Source organism: Diuraphis noxia, unplaced genomic scaffold, assembly GCF_037042655.1.
Source record: "Diuraphis noxia isolate RWA-SAM2 unplaced genomic scaffold, SU_Dnox_SAM2 contig0003, whole genome shotgun sequence".
Taxonomy (NCBI): domain Eukaryota; kingdom Metazoa; phylum Arthropoda; class Insecta; order Hemiptera; family Aphididae; genus Diuraphis; species Diuraphis noxia.
In genome coordinates, this window is record NW_028301713.1 from 43,236,207 (window position 1) to 43,262,031 (window position 25,825).

The 25,825-nt window shown below is 28.1% G+C and overlaps 1 long non-coding RNA gene across 1 annotated transcript in view; it reads left to right on the top strand.

Moving 5' to 3' along the window:
- Positions 1-24,668, top strand: part of LOC149057403 (uncharacterized) — a 65,876-nt gene extending 41,208 nt beyond the window's left edge. The window contains exons 3-5 of the long non-coding RNA XR_016191029.1: positions 22,312-22,432; positions 23,657-23,752; positions 24,306-24,668. This is a non-coding gene — a long non-coding RNA (uncharacterized LOC149057403). The remainder of the gene's footprint in view (positions 1-22,311; positions 22,433-23,656; positions 23,753-24,305) is intronic.
- The last annotated feature ends 1,157 nt before the right edge of the window (positions 24,669-25,825 follow it).

Here is a 25,825-nt window from a genome sequence, read left to right on the forward strand (position 1 = left end):
GTGCGTGGAAACATGTAAAAAACAAATAACGAAATCTACCTATAATGCCCCTTATTATTATATACGGCCTGAACCGCATTTACGTTTAAATAATTATTACACTTTCAGTTCGGTTTTTCGCACTAGAATCATAATATATAATATATATCGCAAATACGAGTTAAATATAAAATAAATATATATATATAGGTATGTCATGCGCGTATATCGTCGTACACTCTATACACAATATTATTATATACGCAATAATTATTTATCTCCGACCCAAATACGTTTTCTGAGTGTATATAATATGTATAATATACGTACGCGGCCGACACAAATCATCTCTCACGTTTGTAATATAATGTACAATATATTATACGCGCACGTAAGGAGTGTAAACATAAATTAATATATAATAATAATAATAATATACTCGTTAGACGTGCGCGTGTGATTATCCTATTAACCGTTCGACACCGTAAACGGCTTATTATATTTTTAGGCCTGTTCGATTTTTTTTCATAATCGTTACTGGTACAACTATACATATATGGTTGCCTATTGGATAAACACATAATAATTAATAATATCCGATACGTGCGCATTACACGTTAGGTCTCGAACGCCCATAAATTTGCGAGTTGTATGTGTTTCCGCGACAATTCGTGACTGCACGTCGTGCACTCTAAATAGTAAATACATCATTATACACAGACACAACTCATTTCATACTTTATTGTACCTAAAACTCGTTTTTGTGTTTTTAATTTCATCACTTTTCATCAACGGTTTATTATAATAAGATTTTTTTTCCTTGGTTTTATTTTTTTATTTTATAATTTTTAAACATACACATTTCAAATCTTTGTTGATTCTAACAGTAATATCCATCTGTATTATTATGGATATGCTGTTGTGTAATATTCTACAACGAGTCCAACAGCATACTATACGGTAGTGTTCACCTCTAATTTCTAATAACGATAATACCCCCCAGCAAACACGAAATAAAAAAATGTTACACCCCTTTTGAAAATAACATGTTCTTAAATATTATTGTAACTTAAAAACGCTTAGTTTAGATATACAGAAGACATACATATTCCATCATAACTTACGAGTTAATAATAAACGAAATGAGCATATTATACTGTATAATAGGTAGGTAATACAATAATATTATACACTATTTCGAAATTGGTTTTGAATACTAACGGAGAAAAAATTGAATTATCGTGGGTATACTATAAAAATGTATAGTCCAAGAAACAATGTTTAACTTTAACTTTTAAGTCACGTACGTTATAGTTATAGTAGTTTACCACCATAATTATTTTGCAATAATGTATAAGTAATATTTAGTTTTAGAACAAAATATCTTTAATCTATATAACCAATATATAATATATATCAATATATAACAATAAAAAATATTTATGTTTTATGTTTTAGCTCCTTCTCTGAGATACTATATTTGAAATGTTCTATGAATGTCTTCAATTAGTGCAATTAATTTCATAATCCAACGAGATACTGTGATTTCTGACGCAATTGACGTATGTCCATTGTCCTTCATGCGAACGTTGGAGCATTATAATAATTATGCAAAAACTATTTCCGCAGACTTACTTTCATAGATAGTGGTTACATTTCATAATAATTATGTTGTGTATTTTTCCTGGTCTATCTTTGATTCAAAATATTATGTCCCATAGGTTTTTATGAGGTGCCTATTACGATATTATTATAATATAGTATTTTAACTTTTAAGTATATATGTTACATAATTTATTTAGTTTGCTAAATTATAATAAGGCATAACAGTTTATAGTATTACAATATGGTAAATGAGTGCGATAGCCGTCAGAAGCCAAAATGAAAGAATTGTGCGGCCTATATAAAATATGCTTGTCATCTATGTAGACTATATTATTTATTAAGTATATTATAATATACAAAATGTATATTCTTTTGTATTAGTGACGTGAATAAAAATTCAAAACGAACGCGATAAAATATATTATAATACATAATATTATTTTAATATAGTATTTATTTATTTATTTATTTTATTTTAAAATTAGTAATTATTAATTACCGATGGACTGAATCTGAACCGTTTTTATCGCCTACTCGACTTAATATTGTGTTAAACGTTAAACCGCATTTCTACAACTGTTCATTGGTGTAATATTCTATCACACGTGCTCGTGTAAATACATTAAAATTAAAGTTTAAACACACATAATACTGTCATATTGATACGTTCACTGTCCAGTTTGTGATAACGTCCGCTAATAGGTACAAGATTGTAGTTTGGTTTGGATTTTTACAGGTTTACCCCTGATTGGAATTTACCTTATACAATTATAGATAGAGTTACATGTTAGGTAGTCTCCAATTTAGTCAACGATTAGAGTATTCAATCTAGTCAACTAGAACTCAGGTCTAAAAAAACGTGGTTATAATAATTCTTAAAACGATTACAGTAGATATTTATAGCAATTTTTTTTTTCTATTAACTAAAAAAAAAACTTAAATTCTCAATACTATCGAAATTTAACAATTTGTTTTAAATATCTTTACCAAAAAGTAATAATTATTAACAATTAATCTACTTTGAAGTGTATTGATGGTAAAATAAGATTTTTGTAGGAATTATAGAGGGTTAGAACCCTTGCGTACTGCAGGCAGTGTGTGTGTACCTATGCATATATAACGCTATTATTAGTTTATTGAATTCTCGTTTACGCCACATGAATAGGAAATGAGCCTCGGAGAATATTATTATGTTAATAATTTTCTATTTTACCATTTCCTTGTCCCGGACAACCCGGGATGCAGTTGGCGTCTCGAGAAGGCGATGGTAGCGGCTCGTCGTCAATGTAATATATTATATATTTATATTATTATACAATGCTATACAGCAGTAGACTATGTTATGATGTAGATCATAATTCGCGTGTGTAACGGTCCGTTTCTAACGCGTGCAAATCACACGGCCATCGGTCGCAAACAACGCCAGGGAGAGACACGCGCACTATATGCGTGTGGAGTATATTATATTGTATTTGATATTTTATTTTAAAAAATAAAAAATAATCATCGATTGTCCGTGGAAAAAAAGAAAATAAGACGACAGTACGCGTGTATGATGTTAAATTCTGCTGCAGTGTCCGAAATTCACGCACAAGGGATCAGTTGGTGTGGAAAACGGCCGGTGGACTCGCGTGGTGTCGGAATAATCATATTATAATATAATGACAATCGGCGTGTAATGAACTGCCGATTTCTACCATATTATACTCTCTTTCTCAGTTGTTATCCTCCACCGCCCTCAGTCCGCGCGGTCGGACCTTTTTGTCGTAACACAAAAATAACACATTATTATATTGTACGCGAGAAATAACGTTTATATTATAATACATGATATTATTATGTATACACGTATAATAGTGTACGGGTGCCGTCGTGTATTATTATAATAATATATGTATATTATATATTATTACAATATGCGACGCCGATGTACAGACGCGACCGTATACAGCGGGATACCGTGCAGCAGTCTATTATATAAATCGGCAGTTCTATTACAAAAGAATCGTCATCGATATTATATTATTTTATTATATATATAACTAGATGTATACGGAGAAAAAACCTTTCATAATATAATAATACTCGTCTCGTATACGTATTATATATATATATATTGATAAACTGGAGGCAAAACTATTTACAGTATATACAATATATGCTGTTGAGTATATTGACGGGTTCCGTATAGGTATACTAGAACGTGCGTTATATTGCTTTTACCACTTCATTAAATCGCTACTACCCCATCGTATGCAGTCGCCTCCGTCTATTATATCGAGATATATATATATATATATATAATATTAAATTTTATTGTTGTGCTTGTGTGTGTATGTGTTTGTCGAATAATATTATTGCCGCGGAGCGCCGCCGTCGCCTGCCATTGTTGTACAGTCATTTTTATTATTATTATTATTATACCTATATACGCATGCCGAAAAGGCATTTTTTCTCGTCCAATAGTTATTATTATAATGCGTGTGTAATTTTATTTTTTGCACACGCACAATGAATCGCGACAAACCGGTCTCGGAGAATTTTCACGCACAAACACACAGGGTTGAATGTAGTGGAAAATTGTAAAATAAAAATCACACTCGCACACTGAATATCATATAATATGTAATATATAGATATATATAAGTACGCATCGTGTCATGTATATATATATATATATATTTATAATAGGTGCTAGGCGCTGTTGATGATGATGCTCGTCGAGGACAAAGATATTAATGGCCGCGTTTTTATTGAACTTAATTGTATTCGCGCGCGCGCAACACAAGGGGCGGATTTGGACAATATTCGTATATTATACGGTGCCGCCGAGTACAATAGTGCGTACTACATTATACTGTACATATTTTATTCACGTATATTATTATTATTATTAATATTATTGTTATATATTATTGTGTTCGTCGAAATGTCGAAATGTACCCGGTGATTAAATTTCGTATATATACGTCACGATGTGTCATTGTTAGGCGGCGGAGGTGGTCTGCTGCAGTCACCAACGAAAACGTAGATACTTAAAATATTTATATAATATTATATATGTATAGGTGCATTATAGGTGTGATCTTATATATATGACCTGCACGTTGTACGTGCCTAACCAGGTAGGTATATGACGAGTAGTGCTGTATGCATTTTTCGAACGCAGTGGACGGTGTAATTTTTGCATACGTACATTATACGACCGGAATAATTCAAAAGACACATCACATCGTTAAAAAGTACTTAAACCCGCCTCCTTTAGGTAGCCTGCGCATGATTATAAATTTATAAAGGCCCCTCGACCACGTTTATTGTTTGACACAATACACGATGAATAGGAAAATAATGAAATCACTGGTCAAGATAATATTTTATAATCGCAAAAACGAGCGAATATCATATTATTATTATGGTCCCTGAGACTATTACAACGCATACCTATCTGCATGTGCAATAACATCGGTAAATTATACAAACGATTTCACTCGCAGATTTTACAAAAATAATAAGCTATAAAACAAAAACTATTTTCGAAGAATATTAATAAAACGGCGATCATAAGCGAAAAAAAATGGAAATCGATTTGTCAGAAAACTGATCTTTTTTATCGAGTCATTGTTAATTATATTAGACGGTTTTTTCATAACTATACAAAATACAAGCCTAAAAACGTCTAACAAACATGCGTGTTGCCATGAAACAGTGTTTTTCGCAGCATAAAAGAAAAAGGACTTGGAAATGGTAGAAAAGATAGTTTCAAGATATAGTATATACCTATAGTATATAAGAGGTTAGAAGTATAACTCTAAATGGCTACATGAATATGCAGTCTCGAATAAGAAACCACCAGCCAGAAATGTCAAAATTTTTCAAATTAATAACACACCGTTAATTATTGGTGTAATTTAACAACGTCAAAAAATAAAAATAACTATTAGCATGCAGTTAATATAATAGTTTATACCTTATATATTATTTGTTACTAATAAGTTATTAGTATCTAACTAACTGATAATTTATAAAAAATAAAAATATAGTTTGGTAAATACCTACATTATTTATTAAGAGTCATCGAGCATTCCCGACATAGGATCTTTATTTATAGCCCGTAAGGTACATAGTATAAATTTTATCCGGCGCCTCGTTGTCAGAACTCTGGTTATTAATAAGTGAAGTAAATAATGTATATTTACGTTACAAACTTTCAAACGGGGCAAAACAAAAATAATATAATTAATGATAGTTATAATTGATAGTATGTTATGTATAAGTATATTATAATAATATATTGTTATAACATGTGTCCTCGCACAAATCTAAAATGATAAAAAATATACGTACTAATCTGTTAGCAATAAGTAATAATCTATTTTAATTTGCAGATATTTTTATAAAAAATTATTGTTTTTTTTTCATCACAGTCACAGCTTTCACAACACATTAATCATTAGCTCACAAATTAATCAGATTATTTTATGAACTTTCAACCATCGTTTTTACTTTTTGCCTACGTGTATCTATTTTATGCCGAAGTAGCTATTTATTTATATTGTTTACACATAATTATGTAATTATAATACCTACGTACTTTTAATGCTAATTAATTTTTAAGACAAAATAAATTTTAAATATTCTCTCTCTAATTCTGGCTTTTTGTGGACGTAAAAAAGTTGTTGATTTTAAAATAGATTTGAACCAACGTAAGCACGTACCTATAGATGTATGCATACCATTAACGGGGCAATATAAAATAATTGGCGTGCCTAGTGCAAAAGCATAATGCGTTTAGATTAGTTTTACGAAAGAAATATTTATTACGTACACATTAACTTGTCCGTAAAATCTAATCTACTGTAAACACATTAACGAAAATCTATTAATGCATATAATATATAGATTTCATCGTCAGTATATATATAATATATATATATATTATATGTGAAAGAAAACTCTATACTTATTATAATTTGTATACGTTAAATCAGCCGATTTTTAATTGCAACATACGAAATATTTTTTAGTTAAATTTAGATACACGCTTAAGTAGCGGACGTCGAATGGTAAATATTATATAAGCTTTAAGAACGTAATACATTTAATGAGTAAAATCTATCAACGCTATAATCGATTTGACACGAGTTGCCAACATAATATTATTATATTAAACAAACGATGTATGTCTATTAAGTGGTGCACGCTCCGCAGTATAGATAAATAATTATAATGAAACAAACTACCGTTGAAATTTGAAAACCGTCACATGACATGATACGATGTGTACAGCATGCACGTGCAGCAACAGTGTATATATTATAGTCTTGAAGTATATAAATATACCTAAATCATTATAAATCGAAAGACATGACTACATGAGTCGTAGACGCCTGCAGCAAGACGTAAATAAATATGTTTATATTTTCTGTACACAAATAGCTCGCTCTTGGAAAATAGGTACCTATACCTATACGAAAAGCGGAAGGTATCAGGGAACGGAATTCTGCGATGGTGTCGGGGAAAAAAATCTGTGAACTCGGCTGCAAGTCCAGACGTAAGATCGATTCACGATATTTGCTGATTTGACGAGCAAAAAAAAAAAAAAAAACGATGGTGATATTAAACATTATTAACGATATTAAACATGTATTACGTATACGCATATTATGATTATTATGAACATAATATTATTTTATGAATGATAAAATTACGATGCGTATGGTAGCCGGTCGGTACATATTATATAATACAACTTTACGACGATATTATAATAACAACATACATAACATTATGTGATATGATGCAGCGTGCACGCTGTTAGCTTCGACTACGAGTCATGTGCGGGAGAACCGTTTGACAATAAAACGATTAAGAACTTAACCGCCGGGGAACTATATATATATTATACATACATCATTATTATTATTACTATACATACATATGTAAGTATATAACTGGTACACACACAGAGACACAGACGCACACCGTGGACAATGGGCTACGTGCTGCACGGCCCCAGGGAAAACAAACTAAACGCCGCAGAATCACAGCATATTATATTATATTATACGCGTGTAGTGGGTAACCTACCAGTCTACCGCACACACTTTGTCGTTTGCACGCCCGAGTGTGTATGACGAGAAGGGTGCGCGAATTGGCCTATCGCAAGCGTTTTTCAGACGACTCGCTCTGCCCCGCGACTCACCCTTTTCGTTTACAAATAATATTATATACATACGTATAGTAATATGTATTATATTATAATAGGTATACAGCTAGTCGACGTGGATGGGACTCCCGGAGCACATTCACACGCCATTCAAACGCCACGTTAACGAGATCGTATATATTTATAATATATATTACAATGCTATATCACGCATATGTGTTTCCACATGTATATATTATATTGTATACGCGTCCTATAATAAAAGATTTCCGAGTTAAACTAATCGTTTATATCCCATCATCGTCTATATTAACAAAAGGCAATGTTAGTGTGATGTGTACCTATACAGGCGATCCACAGCCAAATATTTAGCACTCGTGGTTCTGAAATTTGGTACATGGGTAATCCATCACCCGATGATGTGCACTTCGAAGCCAATTGCAACTTAAATTTCGCATTAAGAGTTTGTTGATTCATGGAAAACTATCACTTTTATTCATACAATGATGCATTTGGTATTTGGATAATATATACGAAAAATAAAATAATTACTATGTTATGATAATAGACTATAATAACTGCGTGTATGTGCATATGCATGTTTTATCGAAAACGGTTTTAAGGATTTCGTCGATTCCATGTACCTAAGGTTTTTTTGTTGCGAAGAATTCATTGGTAAAGATCTTTTAATATCGATATAATTTACGGTACTGAGTCGTATTAAAAATAAGGAGCCTAAAACGGTCGTCGGTCACCTAGGCAACTGTTCTTATATAAATGTTTTCTCAAAAACAAGTTAGTTTTTAAAGAAATATTTATAAACACAAAAAAATCAAATCAATAGAATTATTTCGATTATAAATTACCATCACAGCGAAGCACAGTATGTTAACATAAGACAACATTATTTTTAAAAGAAATTAGGGAAATGTCATCCATAATATAAAACACAACTAATTTGAGTTTAGTAACCAAATTATAATTTTAATTTTTAACGTTTACAAACAAATATATGATTTTTTTTTTAACTTAATCCGTACTAAGCTCGGTCACCCGATACTATTTATTACGATTAGACACAAATTGTAAACACGTATATTATTATATTTGATCAAAACAGTCCAAATAACTATATTAAGAATGTATACAGTTTAAAATTAACAGAGTTTAAGAATGGTTAAATCACAGGCATTTAATTTATCACGGGTAACGCCACGCTGAACCAGCATTGTGTATAATAATAATACTTCATTGCAGTTATCGAGGATTCGAGGATGGGAAACCCATTTAGAGTGGGTGTGTGCATATAATAAGCCTATCCTTGATTTTAATACAATTTATTTTTTACTACATAAGCCAACATGGAGGTTTATATAAAAAAATACAAAATAATACACACAAGTCAAGCTAGTCTATATATATTATATATATAGATGCACGTGATTAATTGGTAACTTCCGTTTCTCGTATTATAATAATTATAATAAATTATAAACGGTGGTACAGTCGACAATTTCGATTATCAATAATAGTAATATAATCATCTAAATCAGTGCGTAGTAAAATATAATATTTTTATAGTAACAGTAATTTTGAAAATGTATTAATATGACTCTTTCAAAGTTTCTAAAATCTCCTAAAGTAATAATTAATAATTATTGTATATTTTTATATAATAATATACTTCCTTATATAAATCAATTCCCATATTTCTATGTATGTACTATTTTACTCTAATTTCTTGCAATTTGAATAATTTATACCTTTGTAACCAAATCCAAAATCGAGTACTTAGATGTGTATATCATAATAATATATACCTATATCTATGACGATTTCAACTTTGGTCAATTGCACAGGGTGCTCTTCAGAATTAAATCAGTCTTGAAATCTCGTATAACCGCTTGTCAGCTGTATACAATTTTGGACACATACAATTATCTTGTCTAACCAAGCAATAATGAAACCATATTTTTAAGTTTAAGTAAGGATTAATTTACATAAAAGTTTGAATTCTCTTATTCAAAGATTGACAGTGAGGAAGATCATTTTTATCTAAAAATATTCATAGTTTAAGATGGATTTTTCTCTTTTTAATTTCATAATTTCCATAATATTATCATTGCAACTTTTTCAAGTAAGTAATCAATAATAATTTGGATTTAAAATTTGGTATATTTTTTACGCTTACTGTTAAGATAGATTTCATATAATTATATTGTTAAGGTAGGTAGGTATTACCGTTAACTGTTAATATTACTGTTAAACTACCAACTATCAAGTACCTTTACTTAATAATATTTTATATATAAATCTATTATTTATTAGGAATTAGAATAACCATCGAGCACGGCAGTTTTACATATCATAGCATAATATACAACTCGTAATTTATTTAAAGGAGACGCCGTTCGATTTTGTTTCATAGAGTACAAAACATATAATATACAATATACATATATTATGTATGATAAGATATTATAGTGCTTGCTTTCGGAACAAGTATAATAACTAACATTATTTTTCTGGAATCGTTTTTTTGTTTCAACGTTACTTCACGATCATTTTCGACCGGTACTGTTGTTGTTGTTGTTGTTATTTTTTATTAAACAAAATAGCCATTAAACGTATATTTAAAGACGATGGTGCTGTCGTATTATATATGGTTACCATTGTTTTTGGCGCATGAAATGCATGAAATGCAGCCGTATAATTTTATAATAGAAACCGAACGCAAGTGATCATTAAATTTCTCATCGGTAGCCTACTTTCACGAACATATATACATACATTAAACACATACACAAACGGTATTTTAAATAATAATAACGACGATAATAATGGCAGTAATAATTATTAGACACCGTCGATGGCGACGGGGTTTTGGCAAAGTAAAAAAGCACGTTTCCGCGACCCTGCAGTTCGTTTAATTGCGCGCCCGTATGGTTCTGCGAAACCCAAACATTTCCGTTTTTAATAGGTATGCGTCGAAACAACGACAATAATTGTTACTCTGCAATTCCCATTATATACGTTTAAATGTTATTATATACATTATGTTCTCACAGTATTTATTTTTCTTCGACTAGTATGTTTTTTTATGACCATTGATTTGCCTCCTCGTCGTTGAACTAAAAAAAAATCTCGAGCGCATTTTACAATACCTTACAACATAATGTCATAATTTTATACCTATAATAGAATCTATATAATATGTGTAGTATTGAAATTATATATTATATATAATAGTACATTCTGCAATATTTATTTTTTATTAACATTCTACCACGTTCACGTACCTATATAATGATATATATTTTTTACACGAGTCTATTTTTAATTTTATAATATATACGAAATTGTATTAGGCCACCTAGGCACGGTTTATTATTTTTCCCGAAATCGCTTAAAATATAGTAGCAATTTAGACTAAGTGAAGCTGTCGTCGATAACATAAGTGATCTGGTAGCAAAAACACGTGTCGTTTTACAGATGTATATGTCTCATGATGTACCCGCTTGGTCATGTGTGATGGGTGGCTTTCACCGTCGTATAAATACTTGTCAAGCAAAAGAGATATACGTAATTTGGCCGATAACAAACAAACAGTAAATTATTATACATATATACACGAGTTTTGTATATAAGTATAATGAGTAATTATTTATTTACATTTTCATAACGCCATATAATAGGCTTTATAGTGTATACTATGAGATTAAAATAGCATTTTGGTAAATTTCAAGTGTGTTTTATGGGTGTGACATATAATTACCCATTTTTCTGCCTCGTTCTTCGTACGTTTCCCTATTCAAAAATGATTTTTTCAACGATCATATTATTATGATCACTTTTATTGTACTGTACAAGAAACCTGAACACTTGTCAACTGTCAAGTATAATTTATGACTTGTATGTGAAGCAGAAAAAATTTGTGCTGTGATTTGTCAATGAAATATTGAAATCTTATTATGAACTATAAATAAATATATTAACACATAATAGGTATTTTAATATTTATAGTGATATTATGATAAATTGAGGAAGAAGTCGTTTTGAAGTATAAAGTTGAATTATTACATGGATATTCCTTTTGATTTGTCAAATCCAATTGTAACTAAAGTAAAACATCAGTCAATTGTTAATTCATTATATATTTTTTTAATTTTGAATAGCAGAAGCGCTCATAGTCACGCTCAAGCTTTTGATTCTTGGTGAATCATACATAATAATATACCTGATATATATTATATATGTATTCATTATGATTGGCATCGTACTATTTTTTGTATTTGTATACATGTTTTTTTGCAACTTTCGCAGATCAAATCAAATCATTTCTACTATAATTAGTAATTGTACTTCAAATCTAACTTATTATTTCTTACTTATTACAGATTTTTCACAAATTTCTTACAATAATTTTTTTTTAAATATTTATAGGAGAAAATGTACAATCTATATCATATAATATATAATAAGTATATATGAATTTAAAACGATAAATAATTTGAAGAATAAGCCAATAAGGCACCCATTGATGATACTTTCAATTTGATTCAGATCTTGTGTACTTTTTTTTATGTAGTAAATTTCTGTTTAAATTACAATTGGTCAATATAGTTTTGAAGGCGTAAAAGATTTTTTGTATCTTGGATCATCCCTTAATAACAGGAATAATATGTCAGAGGAGATAAAAAAAAAGAATTATGGCCGGCAATCGTGCATACTTTGCCAATATCACAATCCTAAAATCAAAACTGCTATCGAAAACTACTAAGATGAAGGTATACAAAACACTTATCCGACCTGTAGTCTGTTATGGAGCTGAAACTTGGACATTGTCAAAAGCAGACTCCAACTGGCTAAAGATATTTGAAAGGAAAATAATAAGATAAATACAAGGAGCAGTGAATGAGGAGGGAAAATGGAGGATAAGGAATAACATTGAAATAGAGCAAATTTTAGAAAACGAAAATATAGTAAAATTTATAAAGTCAGGCAGGATAAGATGGTTAGGTCATGTGGAAAGAATGGACAAGGAAAGAATTCCAAAACGCATAATGTTAGCAAGAATGGAAGCAACCAAAAGACAAGAACGACCAAGTAATAGATGGATAGACGAAGTAAAGAAGGACTTACAACAGATGGGTATATACGGAACTGGAAAAGTATCGCTAAAGATCGAGACGAGTGGAGACGAATTGTTTTGAAAGCCAAGGGTCATTGTGGCCTGTAGCGCTTACGAGTAGTAGTAGTAGTAAATTTTTGTACTATACTTACGTTTAAGTCACCTTGAAGGGCTACCTGGGATTGTGAGGGGTGATAAGTTCTTGATAAGTGGATTTGAACGAGGAATGAGAAGATAGACGGTTATGAAATTTTCTTTAGAAACGTTTCGCTTCGTCGAGTTGTTTTAAAGTTACAATCTACCTGTGTAGAGTATGATTTAATGTGTATAGAAAAGCATTTTCTAATTTTCTTATGGTCATATTTTGAAAAGATTGTATCTTATTTAGATTGAGCTTTTTAGCATTTTCCCATACAATAGGTATATTTAAATCATTAAAATATTAAAATATTATAAACCAAAATAAGTGTTATATTTTCTAATATGTAAATCCATATATGTATAGATTGGTGTTTGATTAATTTCCATATCATAAAATACTTTATAAGCATAAATTAGTTAGAACTTAAGAACCAATATGTTACGACTTGAGATTTTATAGTTGAATATATAAATAATTTCAGTGTTTTGGACGCGACTTACACTTGTAAGGGGTTCGACATAGGCAATATTAATACAATATTAAGAAAAAATTGAGTTTTATGCCTTTTTAAATACTTACTAATTATTAATTTTATTCAAGTAGTACTACTACAGTACTCGTTAAGATATCATTAATAGTAATAAATATTTAAAGAGTATTATAGAGCTAATGAAATGGTGTAAATCTATTAGGAAGTACCTTGACTCAAAACAATTTTCACATTTTGTGAATATAATTATAGCAATAGGTAGGTACATAACGTATAGATTTTCTTTATAGATATAGGTATTGTTTTATTTATAATCGATAAATTATTGTCATTATAATAATGTAATAGGTTAAAAAAAATGTTCTACATTTTTTCAAAATTCGCCTGTTAAGACTAGTAAAAGTAAACACGAAGGTGCCAATGTTGAAGGTATTTGATGAAGTATAGCCAGTAGGTACTTATAATGTGGTACTTGCCACTAATACGGTACGAGGGGCTATATTATTGCCGAAAATATATTATTAGAAAATAAATTTACGAAAATTATTTTATCCGAAAATTATATTATATTTATTATTTATATTCATAATATTAGTATTGAAAAATCGCAGTTAGGTAACAGTTTGTATAATTATATATAAACATAATACTTACTATATATATTTATTTAATATAGATAATTCATATGTGTATTTTGCATGATTAGTGCATACGTGTACAATACACCACGTCATGTACTCTGCATAGATTAATATGAGGCCAATGTCATTAGGACATTTATCCGCTCTGTATAGATTGTTTGAAGCGTATAAATACAGACTTTGACTTCTTCACCTTTATTATTTTAGGTGGAATATTATTATTGATGTATTCATCCGTATTATATTATACGAACTGCAGCGCAAAGAACATAATATCAATCACAACTTTAATTATGGGCCACTACCCGTGCTCGCAAAATAATGTTGCCAAACAAAACAAATTATAATAATTAAAGTATACACCACGGTACTCTAAAATCTAGAAGTATAATAGTCACGTATAACTTTAAAATATCAGTCAATATAAATATAAGTCGCTATCCAATAGTGGATTCATAAAAATATTGTGTGTACCTACTATAGGTACTTCGAAGTGTTTGAACTTAATATTATTTTAGATGATAAATTGAATTTATTATTTTAAATAATCACTTTATATGCAAACTCTTCCGAGTAAACTATAGGGTTCTAAGTTAATAGCTTTTTAATTTTCCTAAACAATAAACATTAATTACGTTAACAATTAATAATTAATTTAACAAATATATTTAAGTTTTTCCAAACTGTCGAACACGTTGCACCTGTGAAAAACTGCATGTGTACGATTTATTGTATTGTATTTGATTATGACACGAATCCGCAACCGCAACCATATTATTATTATTTCTAAAGTAGATAACGAAAAGTTAGTCTTAGTATACCCATATAATTAATTATAATTGATCAGAAAATTAATTAATAAAAATGCCAAGAGCCTTATTTATTTTCCAAAGTAAAGATTTATTATAAAAAAATTGATAAGTCAATAAAAAAAAAAAATACGATAGATAAATTAATTTTAAACAAATTAATTTTTTATACATTACCATATTTATAGAAATCCTCTTTTGTCGTCGTGTGTACCAAATATACGATTTTAGTAATCATAAAACATCATTTTTTTCCTATCATAAAACTGGCCTGTTAATTTATACAAACAAAACTACTTATTAGTTATTACTTATGAGTAATATGTTAAATGAACAAATTAGGGAGTGCCTGCTACGATCAATCATTAATTAAATTCAAAATTCCTATATTATCATTTCAACGATAAATCCATAAAAATAATATGATATGAAATAACGAATGAGCAATAAACAACGTATACAAAATACTGCGATATCATAATGTACAATAAAATATTATTATTGTATAATATTGATGATAACATTGCATAGAGAACAGATAACTAACAAACTGCAATAAGTAGCTATATCTATTTTTGTTTCACTTGTTATAATATCCAATAATAACGACTTTCTCGTAATAATTTATTCCTATATTATATTATATATTATTGTATTGTACATTTATATCCAGTGGCATCATTTGGGGATGGGCAATTACCCCTGTCTGATTTTTAAAGCAGCCCAATGGGCCAGTTGTTAGTGAAAGACTATGAATATTTTAATAATTTTGAAAAAATACAATTTATTGTATGTTACTGGGAAATTATTGTCATAAATCATAATAACAATGAATGTATATAGTTTATTATTAGCTAAAATATAAAAGCGCGTGGGCATATGCGTGTTAAATGATGTGTGTGTGTTTTGTGTGAGGAAACGTGTAATTATAATATGTTATGTATTTTTAAGTGCAAGTGTATTTATCTTATTATCGTTTATTTTTCTTCTTCTTTTGTCGAATAGAAAGACACGGATATTATGTAGGCAGTACATAGGTAGTACATATTATATACAAAGATTTGTATGCAGGCATGTACAACAACAATAATATTAGGTATATAAACCCACACAGTTATACATTGCTTTCATTTCAACCCTAGAAGTACCCATATCAAATTATCAACTAATTAAATTGATATATATGCCTACAAGTTACATTGCAATTTTTTTTGTCGACAAAATTGTTTTTGTTATTTTGTTGTACCTAACAGTAGATATTACTAATATAGAGATAATTTTAAAACTTTAATCATTTTTAGATATTGAGTGATTTTCAAAATATTTTCCCCACCAAACCGACCTTCAAACTTTTAAAGGGTATTAAAGAAAAAACTGTTTTCCTTGTTTATACGAGACATATTAATGTTACGTGAAATTCTGATTATTCTTTATAATAAAGTTAACATTCGTGCGATTCGACTTTTGTTAGAAAATTACTATATATGTATAGGTACCGTATAGTAGTATTATATATATAATAAAATGTTATTGTTTTGCAAACGGAGCCCATATCCAAGAGCGTGCTTACACCTATAATATATTATAAAAATACACATATTGGAAATCGCATCGCGGGGGTCGCAGATGTTAAAATAAGTATATACTCGCGCGTAACGTACAAATTTGTCCGTCTCCGAGGTGGTCCACACATATACGACCATTATTAGTATTACATAATAATATCAGTAGACGAACAATTGATATCTATGATATAACAATGCAATATATATTATGCTTTAGTGTCGAAGTATGTTTTTATTTTCACAGCACATTTAGGTTTTTCTTGAATGTGGTATTTAATATCTATGTGTGTGTGTGTGATGACGTATTTACGAGATATATTGTGCGTACCTACTGTATAAGTATTAGTGTATAGTCTAAATGTTATTATAAAGGTCGGGTCGAATTCGAGTTTTTTTCCCTCCGGATACACGCAAATGACAATAGAAAAATAACTGTAAACAGAAACCTATACAACATCATGCACTATAATAAGTCTTTTATTTATTATTTAAGAAGGTATATTGCATAACATCAACGCACTATGCAGTCTTTTTTTCTGTAAAAACATTTATATATATATATAAAAATGTATGTGAAGATTATACACCCTACGCGATAATACGATAATATGCTATGATATAAGTTAAATTTCTGCCACGCTAATTATACACACTCCACATTTTACAGTAAAGTATTTACAATTTTAGACAAGAAAAAAATGTTTAAAATAACATATTATATATGAACATAATATAAGCACATAGCTTTAATATACTATTTTTGTTTATAGGAATTATTTCCTAGTATTTTATTAGTTATTACTTATTAGTTTGGTTATTTTTATACTTTATTTAATATTAAACACCATACAGTTTTTTGAATAGAAAATATTATAAAGTAATATACCACTATATACTAATAAGTATACTTATAGGTAGCATGCATTGTACAATGAATACATACTTTTTACTTTTTATATTTTTGATGTCTGCGAGTGAAACAATTTTTATTGTATATTTTTTTACTATTTTGTGAAAATTTTGATCTTTAGTGCATACTTATTTCCTATAGGTATACTATAAATGCATTGCAAATATTATTAGAATCTATATAATAGATGAATGTGTATATCTCGTAATGCAACCTAATGAAGCTGTCGATTAGAAAATTCTAATTATACATTTTATCTACTACGAACTTATAGAGCTATAGGTTTATCAGGAATAACTAATATCAATTATATAATTTTTAACTACAATAAGTGAACTTTATTGTTATCATTTCACTAAAATAATATATTTGTTTAACATTAAGTACCTAATTAATAAATTAATAATTATTAAATAAATAATTTAATGATATTATTATTTTTTTAAATTGTTTATTATATATTTCACGATTTTTACTGTATATTTATAATACGTTTTCGTGAATAAAAATCCATTTTCTAATCATTACTTATAGTTATTACTTATTAGTAATTAATTTATTAAAATGTATTTACACAATATTATAATACAATATAATATAAGATTTCAATATTCGTATAGTCTCATCTATAATATAAAATATAATCAAATAGTATTAAGATGAAAATACTGCAATCTTACAAAGACTGGTTTCTGTTTTCTCAAAAGTATTTAACTTAAATAAAAAACTCAACTTTTTTACTAAGTATCGTAGTTGGTTTAAAAACGTGTGTTATTAAATTAAAGTTAGTCATTAATCATTAATCATTATATATCATAAGTAGGTACCTATTATATACAAAATTCAAATCAAGCTTTTTTATAATTTTATTCTGATAATTAATGTTCAACAATAATAGTGATAAATAATTGTATCTATCTAATATATATATAATATTATTAATATGATTATGAACATAGTGTATACTGTTTGTTTGTAAATCCTATAATTAGCATTTAGCATCAACTGTATAGTAGATTTTAATCGAACAATAGATAAAATTACAAATTAAATTCCCAATATAATTGACCTTACAAAATTATGTACCTAATTAAACAGCGGTAATGAATTTCAAAATTTTAATTATCGTAATAATATTGTACCTTCAACGTTCAACTTATTTTGAAAACAAAATCTACATCACGAAGGTATTCACGTGATTTGTACATCAGTTCAAACTAATCTTACTGTACTAGTCATAAATTATACTATATAATATACGTGTTTTTTAGTTTTTATTATATTATAATCATCAACAGTTACCTGTTACCTAATTATTATTATTAATATCATTGTTGGTTAAAGTTATATCCAAATATTATATTTATGTTATGCGATAATAAATCAAATCTAAAGCCTGAAAAATTTAATTAGGAACGTCTAATCATCTGTTATTACTCTTATAAGTTATAGTTATAACTTTTAACTTACTATGCGCAAGCATAATAACTCTTAATTGATATATAATAATAATAATAATTATTATTATATTTCTGTAACTAATATATGTAACAATGATGCAAATAAAAGATTTCGCAACATACCTATTATGTTAAATAATATTTTCAGTCAAGAATAGCAATAAAATATAAAATTTACATATATTTAATAATGAAACTCGAGTACTCATCATATATTATATTATTTTTATTTTATTTTATGTATACCTACAACCTACTTGCGTGAATAAAACAAGCGTTGTTCTGATTCAGAGATCTATTCGTTCGTTCGATTATAATGGTTATTGGTTAGATGTTTTACGGTTCAATAATATTTAACATAATATATACTAATATGTATAGGTGGCCGCATATGCATATTATGGTATATTCAATATTGGTAAAATAAAAATATAAAATATCATTATCAAATTACCAGATTTGTGAATTCGAATCGATAATTTTTTCATCCACTCGACCCCGTAGCCATATATTACACCCACGTGACTGTACTGCAGAATAAAATACACATATGCATTAATATTAATGTGTGTTAATGTATTATGATAATGATTGAAATACCTTACCTATACAATAAAATGTACACTTGCCGAAAATTACAATAATGTTTAACCATCCTTCTAATTACGACTTGATTTAAAATAAATGTTCATAGTTTCGAACGGTAGGTGTACACTTCAAAATGTTATTTCACTAAAATAAATAAACGCAATCAATACAATTATTGATAATTAATTACCATTTATTATTAAGTAAGAAATAATTGGTAATATATTATCGGTGTAGTATTAAACCTATATGGGACGGGTATGTAAATTGTACTTTCTAATGTGTTTTTTCATACACACCTGAGTACCTACGTGACACTTAGCTAATAGTTTTATAAAATCTATATTATATATTATATTATTATTATTAATTTACATTTTTATTATATTATAATGTTTCTATACGTATGTAAATTACATATAAAAAGAGGTGTAAAGTTAATTCAACAATTCAACATACACATATCAATGGAATTTGAAGTAAAAACAGGACTTTGACAGAGATATGTTTTATTAGATGTCACTGGTATACTCAAGTCTAACATAGCTCTAGAATGTATAAAAAGGGTCATTAAAAGATAGTAAGTGTTCACTTTACAATTACATTTCAAGCATTAAAGACTTAAAACTTATAACAGTTAGGTTTATTCGATTATACAAATTACTGTACAAATTAATAACAATGTCAAGAAAAACAAATAGTGCATTGATTTGTGGAACACAAAATGGCACACAACCACGGAAAAGAAATTAAGCACTCTGTTAAACTCTGCCCGAAATACACTGATCGAAACAGAAAAAATGAGGTAATTTTAAATCGACTTTGAATTTTCCACATAAAACTCACACATACGGACACTATATGGCGGCTATGCCCAACATGCAAATATGCAATGCACACTACTCCATCAAACATATCATCGTCCACTTCAAACTGTGTAAACTTCAACGAATCTGTACGAAGCAATTGGTCCATCTTCATTAACTATCAAAACATAATTTTATGTCTAACAAAATTGAATTGCACAATAACATATATATAATGTAAAAATGCAATACGCTCTTATTAAAGCTAATAACCTCTGTAGTCGATGCTTAACTAATAAATAGAAAAAAAATTTATATGAAGAAGTCTGAAATCGAAATTTAATAGCATGTGCTGCAGTGATCAGAACGCTTCAAATATTTTGTTCTGCTATCTACACTATACTGAAAATCGTTAATAAAAATTGTCATTAACTATTTAATCAAATTAGTTTATAGGTAAATCTTTACGATAAATTAATATTATATAGTACATGTATAAAAGGCACAGCAGTCAAATAATTGCTTCTACGAGTTATTTCCCTCCACGATATACCTATACATCTTTTATATTATAAATAAATTTTGATAGCTTTCAACATATTATAAAGTAATACCAATTAGCTATTTAGTATTTACAGCCATTTAAGCAATTTACACTAATATTTACAGCCATTAGAGATTATCTATACTTATTACATATTTTGTATTAAAATGTATTAATTATATATTTGGCCATTTGGCCACGTCTTATGTTAATAATATATTATAACCTAACCTAACTTAAGTTGTTAACTGATTTAATAAAACACATTTTTTTGCATAATATCATATCAATACTGTTATACAGAATCGGTTTATTTACTTACGATTATAATTATAATAATAATAATAATTATTATTATTATTATTATTAATATTATTCTAATAATAATTTATTTGTCTGCGGGTCGTTTAGAACGCGTGATTGAAGTGAAACGGATGGAAAATAGTATGAAATGATCTCACATTTCGACACAATTAATTTTCATTCTTGCACGATTAAGTTATATCTTATATACCTATACATAATATTATATATACATAAATATATACCTAAATGTAAACTACAGATTTCACATTTCATAATATAGTCTTCTGCGGTTCTGTATCGAAATATGTTATTATCTTGTTATTATTTTAAATAACCGTTTGCTCTTGTGCTGCCTTCAGGACACGTAAACCATACACAAATACACGTCGCGTCGTCATACCTCCAGACATATAAAGTCGAATCGTTATTATATGTACCCGTGATACCTGTGATATATTATTATAACATATCGCAAAAATACCATTTGCTTCTACTTCTACTGCAGTGCTACGTGCCACCACACGATCAAAACAGTAATTTTTACTTCGATTTATTAGCGGTTATCTGCATTCTGCAACGTACCTATATTACCTAGCTATATATAGTTAGTAAATTATTGTGAATTTTTAATTCTCATCAACGACTCGTCATATTATCAAAAAAATAATTAATACATAACATATAAAATGTAGAGTTATGTATTTTTCGAGCGTATCAACTGGTAACTACTATAGCAGTAACGTAACATCATGGAACTGATATATGAAGTCCAAGAAGCCAATACAACTAAAATAATATGGTAGGAGAGATTAGCTCTTTTTTTATTTTAATTTCTTAGTTTATCTGCGATTTGTTTATTATCTTAGTCCATTCATCACATCAATATTACATTAAAATATTATAATATTATATATTATGTATAGTGTACTTAGCAGCAAGGTACCGCTAATATATGTGTTGACTAAATGTCTAAATATCACCAATAATATTAATATTTTTATTTTTAAATTCCTTCCATAAAAAATAAGGAATTATTTGACTAACGATCTTGTAATTTATTAAGGAGTGATAAAAGTTACATCCAATCTTTTCAGTTTGCACCCTCGTTTTGTCTTTTTGAATTATTGAAAATACATAAATGATACAATTTGTGTGTTTAATACTTTCAGAGGACTCTGGTGGAATACGACGATACCTAATGCGTGTAATAAAACGTTGTCCTTTCGATAGATGCCGCTGTCTGTACACGGATTTCAATAATGTACCTGTGTACTGCCATTTATATAAAAGGTAAAATAATATAAATAAATAATACCTACCTATATTAGTCAATAACTATTAATTAGGTAATAACTTTCCAACAATTATAAAATATATTTTAAAAAATTATTTACTAGTGCACATGTAGGTTAAGTTTCTATGGCTATCATAGATAACTATCACATGTGAACAATATTATTGTTATAAAATCAGTAAGTCGTCAATAATCATTAACTGATCTGGGTTGTTATCATCAATCATCATTATGTTTAATTTGCATGAAACGTTAACTTTGGTAAAAATTATATTAATTATTATGTTTAGACGCACCGTCGTATATTTTAATAATTTTAAATCGAGTTATTAGTGAGCAAAGTATTATGAATGTTCACGCCTCGTTTTAAAATTAAAATATCCTAAAAGGCTAAAAACACTTCCAACAGATCACAGACATAATTTATAAGTTATAATTTTGACATTAAGTAGATAATCTATTATAAACAATAATGAAACTAAGGTTGAACAAGTTTTAATTAACTGCAGATACAATTACTGTTACGCGCTTGTAAAACGGAGACAACAAAATGAGGGTGTATAGCGTCTTCTTAAAAAAAATTCAGTATTATTTTTATTTTTTACTATTATACATAATATAAGCCTGTATTACTACACTAGTTATTTTTTTTTCAAAACTATTTTACGAATATTATACATGGGTTAAAATCTAAGAATTCTTCAATGACGTAAAAAAATTGATATAACATATTTTTAGGTAGGTATTAAATAATATATTGTATTTTTTCTATGCGTTTTTCATAAAATAATAATGGGTATATTATTTGTATTGCTGTGTCGTGAAACCTAGACATTTCACGACTTTACGAGTCATGACCCTCGGCCTCTTCTATAATATAGTTTCGAAACTTGGATTTAAAATAGTCAAATTGCGTGTATGATATCGATATGTATGTATGTTGTCGCATGTCAATTATCTATATATAAAAGTCACAACCAAACGAACTACTATGATCCGTTATCCTACCATTCCTAGCCTACACCTATGATATGGTTTATATATATACGTGACCCAATTGTTATAGTATTACGTGTCATTCAACATTTTAATTCTATTGATACAACGAAAATGCTTTAGTCATCTATTATATATATCTATATAAAAGTGTATATAATATAATAATATGTGACGTTTAAATAATAATACTTGTTTTTTTTTTTATATACGCCTATGCAAAGAAGAGTGACAAGCTCATGTATAAAACTGAAAAGAAGAAGTGAGTGGCTAATGACCTGGGATGTTGAAGCCTTTTATTCCAATAAAAAAAAAAAGAAGTAAGAGTCCCTTTATTTTTGAAACCGTGTAAAAAACGTATTTCTGATGTCTCACAACAGAACAGCTGCAGATTGACGTTTCTGAAAGTTAAAAGTTAATTTTATATTACTTATTACCTATACCCTCCTAGTTAATATATATCTCTAAGTTAATAAAATTACTTTTTTACCAACAATTAGTAAAAAACCTAGATACTGCAAAATTTCGCATTTTGACATTTTGTGCAACAGATTTATTATATTTATGTGCGGAGCTTACGTATTTTGTTCCGTATTGCACTAAGCAATTTATTAGTATATAACCCATGGACATATGTGCCCTCGTGGTAATTTTATGCTTCCCGCCAATAAAATTTATAATTTATATTATAATCACGAACTAAAATAGTATGGACTAGAAACTGCGAATTAAAACATTGTTTGTTTGTAAATACCTTATTAAATTAATAAGCCCAAGAGTTATAAACTTATAAACAAAATATACATTTTGGTTTAAAATAAAATAATGTTTATTCAAATTATGGCTCGTGAATAATTTAGTATTTATTTTTAGCCCTTGATATGATGAAGATTACGATTCCTGTTCTAACCGAAAAAAATGATTTTCAGCAATGTTGGTGTACGTTTAGTAGCCCATCTAAAACGCCGTATGATTTTGATTTTTATGTATTCAAAAATATTCAGATATTGGTAAAATGGATCCAATATCGGTATGCCGGTAATGGTAGAAAAAAGTGTAAGTGCACTATTTTTTTTATCCATTATAATACTATCATCTGTAAAGTCGATTATACAAAAAATTAAAAAGTGTGTTCTTTCGCATAACTTACTTTAAAAATTAGAATATATTTATGAATATATTAACTACATCCGTCACCTTAGTTTTTATCAGCTGCCTTTGCATATATATTATTTGGTTGGTTAAATCAAGTTAAGACTCGTGGGTTATACATGTATACATAGCTTAAATTAGTCTAATCAAAGAGTTTTACCATTGATTATAAATATTTATAAGTATTTATAATCAATGGTTTTACTTAATCATGCATGTATATAAAAAATTTAAACAATTTTATCTGTGGTTTTGTTTTTAAAAATTATTTCGTATGTAATTATATTTTTTTCTTCATTAATTAACAATCAATATGTAAATACCCAGTGGCGGCCTGGATAAGACAACAAATCGCTGAACTGAGTCCTCTTCAAATGTATTGAAAAAATATGTTCAAGGCTCCATGTTTTCCTAATAATTTTACCTAAATGGAGGGGTAAGTTATTATTTAGCCGACCAAGTTATGTGTTTTCAAGTTGCCACTGTCAATACCAAAAAAGAAACAGAATATACCCACGAACTTTTCTTAAGTAATGAGTTATGATTTTATCATATATAATATTATCATGTTATGATCACCTACTACTTTGAGTTATGAAGTTATTACTATGACAATACATTAATAAAAATATATAAATTATGAACGACTGCAGAGATTAATTATAAATTATTATATAATAATATATTTATTAAACTGCTGTGTCTGCAATCTGTAACACAAATGCATTTTTATAATACCTATATATCTACATAAACGGGAAAAATTCAATTGAGAAACAGAAAAATCGACAATTATTGAATGTGGGCTAATTATAGGTACCTATCGATCAACGCTCGTGATTAAATTCAAAGAAGCGCCATATAATTATAGAGCTGTTGTTGAATAAATCAAACCTATTTAATTGGTATCAAGTTGCATCATTATACATTCATTAGTTGTCATTATTATAATTTATAAACATTTAAGTCATCAAGTGCAAAATAATGAACATAATCGATGTTTATGCATGAATGCATGATTACAGTATGTATATATATATATTACTAGACACTAGTTACTACATACCTAAAACGCATTTATTAAAAGGGAAAATTATTATTTAGCACTTGATAGAAAATCAAAGAAAATTTTATTGTATATAATACAATTTAATAATATTATTATAAGCTTAAATAAAATTGTTGGTTATTAGTTATTTTAGTTTATTATTATTTATTACATTATAAGTAGTATGTTTTAA